This window comes from Eleutherodactylus coqui, chromosome 5 (genome assembly GCF_035609145.1).
Source record: "Eleutherodactylus coqui strain aEleCoq1 chromosome 5, aEleCoq1.hap1, whole genome shotgun sequence".
NCBI lineage: Eukaryota > Metazoa > Chordata > Amphibia > Anura > Eleutherodactylidae > Eleutherodactylus > Eleutherodactylus coqui.
The window spans coordinates 130,155,658-130,162,133 of NC_089841.1; the positions used below are offsets into that span (position 1 = coordinate 130,155,658).

General features: G+C 42.0%; 1 long non-coding RNA gene across 1 annotated transcript; it reads right to left on the reverse strand.

The window, feature by feature from the left end:
• Positions 1–491: 491 nt before the first annotated feature.
• On the reverse strand, positions 492–4,172 carry LOC136626956 (uncharacterized). Its single transcript, XR_010792721.1, has 3 exons — positions 4,061–4,172; positions 1,434–1,556; positions 492–1,245 (listed from the first exon to the last, which is right to left on the reverse strand). It is a non-coding gene; the product is annotated as an uncharacterized lncRNA (long non-coding RNA).
• Between the last annotated feature and the right edge of the window lie 2,304 nt (positions 4,173–6,476).

Sequence of the window (6,476 nt, forward strand, 5' to 3'; positions counted from 1 at the left end):
TTATTTTATTTGTTGTCATGTATATTTTATTTGTAGAATTATTAGCATTTGGATACACCAAATATATTCTGCACATTCAATGCCATGAGAATACAAGGTACATAACAACATATTTTGTAAACGTACTGAATATAGTTTATTTTTTCCAAAACGATTTCTAGAAGAAGTGAGCTGCGAGTCTGTTTTGCCATGAAAACACCTTGCTTCTATGGGGATTTCACATGGATGGCGAGATGGGAACGGAATTAATGGCCCCATATCGCGCTTGCCTGTGTGAAGTTAGCCTTAGGGTTACAGTATAAGAAAAATTATAGAATAGTTAGACTAAGGCTTGCTTCACACGGGCATATGTTTACCGCATATTTCGTGGGCTTTGTACGCCCGTGTGATACGTGTTAACTCGCAGGCAATCATTTACATTGCCTTACGCAGTTTTGCTCATATTAGCATGTCAGAACTGCCTAATATGCGAACACAAAAAAGAATGCAGTGTGTTCTATTTTGCTGAATATATATGCAAGATAGCGCCCATTGTTCTCTATGGGCGCGTATATACAGGAAATATAAACGAAAAAACAACAGGCATAGTGCGCATCACAGCATGTGCGAGTAGGCAGTCATGTGCAGCTGTACGCAGGGCCCACAGCTGCAAAAATGTTACCGGTCTAAGGCCACACATAGCAGGTACAGGTCAGTTACAACTAAATACTACAATAGCATGTGGTTTTCGAGTGAATTGGCAGAGTCTTGGAATATTTATATCCAAATGCTTTTTGTAGGTAAAGCAATAGTCTCATTTGCAAAAATCTGGGAACATAAATGCACCAAATCAGTGTAAAATGGCCCGGCTGCATATTTGATGAGCCACAGAAGCTATCTGCAGCCTGTAAGTATCCGCAGCCGGTACGTTTGTACAGTGGACAATCAGATACATCATTGTATTCATAGAGGACCTGCTGAGAAGCGTTTTACTGTGCTGAATAGAAGAGTTTACATTTCTGTATTAATATTTTACATCATGCAACTTGGAACTAATAAATACAGGAATGACTGAGATTGAAAAATACATTCACCCATTTAAAGCTCTTACTTCACAGCTCATGCTGTGGCCTATATTTGTATATGTCTGAAGGACCATTGTCCTCACTGAGACTCTCAAGTCAGATCAGCCAAAGGATAGAGGGTGAGTCATCTTGGAGCACAGCCAGAAAGCTTCACTGGGATCTGGAACAATACAGCATCATCCTGCAAGGTATGAAAACACAGCTCACATCTTACACTTTAACCGAGCCTTCAGAATTTTCTTACACGTTTAGTCAAGGCATAGATACCAACTGAAGATAGGGGGGCAAAAGACAGCAGACTCGCTAATACTATGGAAATAATCGCAGCTACATTACTAACTTCAGAACAGATATGCAGTATCTACTTACCAAGATGCAACATAGTCCATCACATTTCCGGTATGTGAGCCAAGGGGAAGCATCTTAGTGGTAAGAAGCAATATTATATTACATGTTGCAGTATGTTTGTTACATCTAGAAGTTGTAGAATAGCTACAAAGTAACATAAAAATCTGGTTAACCATTTATTTAGAAAATTCTTTTGCAACTGCACTTTAGTTCTAAAAAGAATAGTCGATGGTAGGAACTTTATCACCTCTGGATAAGAAGGGTACAAAGTAAGAGCTCATACACATGTGAAGTGCACAAACATTCTTGGACACAACTCACATTGCACAGCACACAGAAGACTGGATGGTTGAACAAAGCAAAGTAGAAAATATAGCTGTGGTCAAGATTACTGAAAGTGGTCGTCTAACCACAAGAACCCTTGTCCATATACTCTACTATGATATATTCAGGTCAGAGAGGGTTATCCCCTTCTCTGAAGAGTGGCTCCCTCTCAAATGGATCTGGTCCCCTCATGCATTACACATTGGGAGCCATTCACTTGAATAGCTGACATTTAATGTGATTCTTTTGTCAAGTATATGCTGCCCAAACCATGAGCAGCATGCAACCCGGATAGATAAAGACTGTAGCGTTTCAGAATAAACACACTTTGAAGTTTGACTCGGAGCTGAGCTCTGAGCCACAGAGGTGGGCCGTGCCAACCTCTCCCCAACCTCAATCATGTAGAGTGCAGCTCTCTTCCTATACCCAAAAGGGGGGGGAGCTGTCAATCTGCATGCTGTGGGCAGGTAGAGGCTGGCATGTATTACTTGATTGGTTAATTGACTTTATACACCCATCATATGCTGCTATGTATGTCTGCTGTTTATCTGTACACTATACTTGTAAGTGACTCTATAGCACAGTCGAAACCTTGCTTTTATGCTGTAGGTCTATTAGCCTGGAATAAAGATTGCCCATCTTTGAATATGCTGATGTTCTACTACTTGTTTGCATAGTTTAGCATATTTTGATTTTTACTTTGCAAGGCATATTACAATGTTAATACTGTATATGCCAGTAAGTGGTTGATTCGGGGCCTTGCAGTGTAGCCAGAAGTATACTTAGTGCACCTCTTAGTTATCTGTAGTGAATCACAAAGCAGATCGATTAGGTTACAGTATCTATAGTGCCTTGCAAAAATATCCTCCCTTGATGTTTTTCATGTTTTGTTGTGTTATAACCTGGAATTAAAATGAATTTTAATTCAGATTTTATGTAATGAATGTGACAAAATACTCCAACCTAAGGTGGAATGAAAAAATACCTTGTTACAAATAAATTAATGACTTAAAACTGAAGAGTTTTAATGCAACCCCTAAATAAGTTCTGGTTCAACCAATTAACTTAAAAAAGTCACATAATTGGTTGAATAAGGTCCTTCTCTGTGCACTCAAAATGTCACATGATCTGTTACATGATGTAAGTATGTTCTGGTAGGCCTCTTCTGGTAGGCCTGTTCTGGTAGGCCTCTGAGTCTACAGCACCAACAGAAACATGAAGAGCAAGGAACTCTCCAAACAGGTCAGAAACAAAGTTGTGGAGAAGCATAGGTCAAGGTTGGGTTATAAAAAATATCTCAAACTTTGACTATCCTATTAAATCCATTTTAATATAATGGAAAGAATATGACACAACTACAAACTGATAAGAGATGTTCGTCCACCAAAACTCCCAGAAGGCATAAATCAGAGATTCAACAAAAACATCAGCAAAAACTCTGAATGATCACCAAAGATCCATTGCGGAAATGGAAGTATTTGTCTATAAAAATACAAAAAGTCATACACAGAGTGGGACTTTATGGAAAAGCAGACAGAAAAAGTCAATGCTTAAAGAAAAAGATACGAAAATACGTTTGGAGTTCTCCAAACAGTGTGTGGCCGACTCCCCAAACACATGGAAGTAGGTTGTCTGGTCAGATTGGACTAGAATTGAACTTTTTGGGCATCATGGGAAACTGTTATGTCTATGCAGGCCATTGGAACACCAACCTACATGAACGCAACATATTTTATAACTGTAGCGCGTGAACGGGGAGTTGGGATGTGCATACATGACTGGACACCAACATCTGACAAGCATAAACCAGACATGCATTCAAACAGCCACAGGGAAAACGGGGACATCAGACCCAACAACACACCAGACGGCCTCATACTTACCAATGTACTAAAGAACCAGACATGGAAATACCTATAAATAGGTACAAGGTATTGGTTTGTATTTTGGCCAAACCACATAAGCTTACAAGCCCACGTCAGTTGTCTTGTGAGTCCCTACATTAGGGGGTGGCCCTGCCTACAAGCAGGGTGATCATCCCAATAGGGATGGCCCCACGCTGGAACCTAGGGGCCAACTGTCTAGATGAAAATAAGCAGGAGCGCCAGAAAAGGGAAATACATCATAAAACACACTGAAAAGGACAGTTCACATCTAGTGTAGTCAACACCTACAGACATACACAGAACACGATCCTGTTCATAATTAGTGACTGCAACTTAAAGGGAACACCACACAGAAAAAGTTATAGTTCACACCAAGTATAGTCCACACCTTAAGACAGACACTAAACAAGACTTTGTTTACAAGTGTAGACTACTCACCTCATAGACGGAGGGAAACCCCACTCAGGACCACATTCAGGCATAGAGAAAACGGAGCTAGTTCAAGTGCCCACACACCAAGGAAGGGACAAGAGCATTCGACATCACCCATCTGATGGCAAAAGGGAACACAGTAACATAGTATGTTAGGCTGAAGGGAGACAATGTCCATCTAGTTCAGCCTGTTTCAACACTCCCCTTGTTGATCCAGAGGAAGGCAAAAAAAAAAAACAATGAGGCAGAAGCCAAATAGACCTTTTGGGGAAAAAAAATACCTTCCCGACTCCATAATGGCAGGCAGAGTAATCCCTGGATCAACATTGAAAGTTCCTACCTGACTTTAAGACCAACAACCCCACTGGTTATTTAGTGCCTATATCCTGTAATATCATAGCACTCTAGAAAGGCATCTAGTCCCCTCTTAAACTCCTCTATGGATTTTGAAATCACCACGTCCTCAGGCAGAGAGTTCTACAGTCTCATTGCTCTTACAGTAAAGAAACCTCTTCTATGTTGGTGATGAAACCTTCGTTCCTCTAGATGTAGAGGATGCCCTCTTTTTACTGATGCAGTCCTGGGTATAAACAGAACATGGGAGAGATCCTTGTATTGTCCCTTCATGTATTTATACATAGTTATTTGGTCGCTCCTTAAACGTCTTTTTTCCAGGCTGAATAATCCTAATTTTGATAGCCTCTCTGGGTATTCCAGTCCTCTCATTCTCTTTAATAATTTAGTTGTCCTATGAGCCCCTTCAAGCACTGCAACATCTTTCCTGAGCACCGGTGACCAGAACTGTACACAGTATTCCATGTGAGGCCTGACAAGTGCCTTATATAGTGGAAGAATAATGTTCTCGTCCCTCGACCCTATGCCTCTTTTAATGCACCCCAAGACTTTATTTGCTTTTGCAGCGGCTGATTGGCATTGATTGCTCCAGTTAAAGGGGTTGTCCCGCGGCAGCAAGTGGGTCTATACACTTCTGTATGGCCATATTAATGCACTTTGTAATGTACATTGTGCATTAATTATGAGCCATACAGAAGTTATAAAAAGTTTTTTACTTACCTGCTCCGTTGCTAGCGTCCTCGTTCCCATGGAGCCGACTAATTTTCGCCCTCCGATGGCCAAATTAGCCGCGCTTGCGTAGTCCGGGTCTTCTGCTCTCTTCAATGGAGCCGCTCGTGCAGAATGCCGGCTCCGTGTAGCTCCGCCCCGTCACGTGCCGATTCCAGCCAATCAGGAGGCTGGAATCGGCAATGGACCGCACAGAAGAGCTGCGGTCCACGGAGGGAGCAGACCCCGGCGGCCATCTTCAGCAGGTAAGTATGAAGACGCCGGACCGCCGGGATTCAGGTAAGCACTCTCCGTTTGTTTTTTTTAACCCCTGCATCGGGGTTGTCTCGCGCCGAACGGGGGGGGGGGGGGGGGTTAAAAAAAAAAACAAACCGTTTCGGCGCGGGACAACCCCTTTAAGTCTACAGTCTACTAGTACTCCCAGGTCCTTTTCCACATCACTTTTCCCTAGCAGTACCCCATTTAGTGTATATTGGTGACATCCGTTTCTCCTGCCCTTGTGCATAACCTTACATTTATCAATATTGAACTTCATTTGCCATTTTTCTACCCAAGCCACCAGCTTATCTAGATCCATTTGCAGCTGTACATTGTCCTCCTTTGTATTAATTACCTTGTATAATTTCCATATTGTCTGCAAATATTGATATTTTACTGTGCAGTCCCTCTATCAGGTCATTGATAAATGTATTGAACAGAATGGGGCCTAATACTGAACCTTGTGGCACCCCGCTAGCAGCGGTAGCCTAATCAGAGTTCGACCCATTTATTACCACCCTCTGCTTTCTGTCTCCAAGATAGTTCTTTTCCCAGCTACACACATTTTCGTCCAGTCCTAGCTGCCTCATTTTATATATGAACCTACTATGTGGCACGGTGTCAAATGATTTAGTAAAACCTAGATATATGAGATCAATAGACTCTCCCAGGTCCAGCCTAGCACTTACTTCATTGTAGAAGCTGATCAAGTCCAGCACCCTCTAGCAATAGCGCTGGAACTTATCTGCACAGACTGGTGGTTATTGGATGGCTAGAGCAATGCACACACCCAGCCTGCTCAATCATGCCACACCTGTGGAATTGTGCTCCTTCCACAGGTGTGGGAGGATACATAATGTGATTGTTCTCAGTAAGAGAAATTAGGTAATCTTGTAGATATGATATCTTTTAATGGCTAACAAAAATACATGATGTTGTAGCAAGCTTTCGGATCTTCTATGGAGCCTTTGTCCGGCTTATTGAAACTGATTTGGATGGGATATATATATATTGTGAGGGGATTAGCGTTTAGGGGCAGTAGCAGCATGGGCATCCGCGGCCAGAGACAGTGACCACCGGG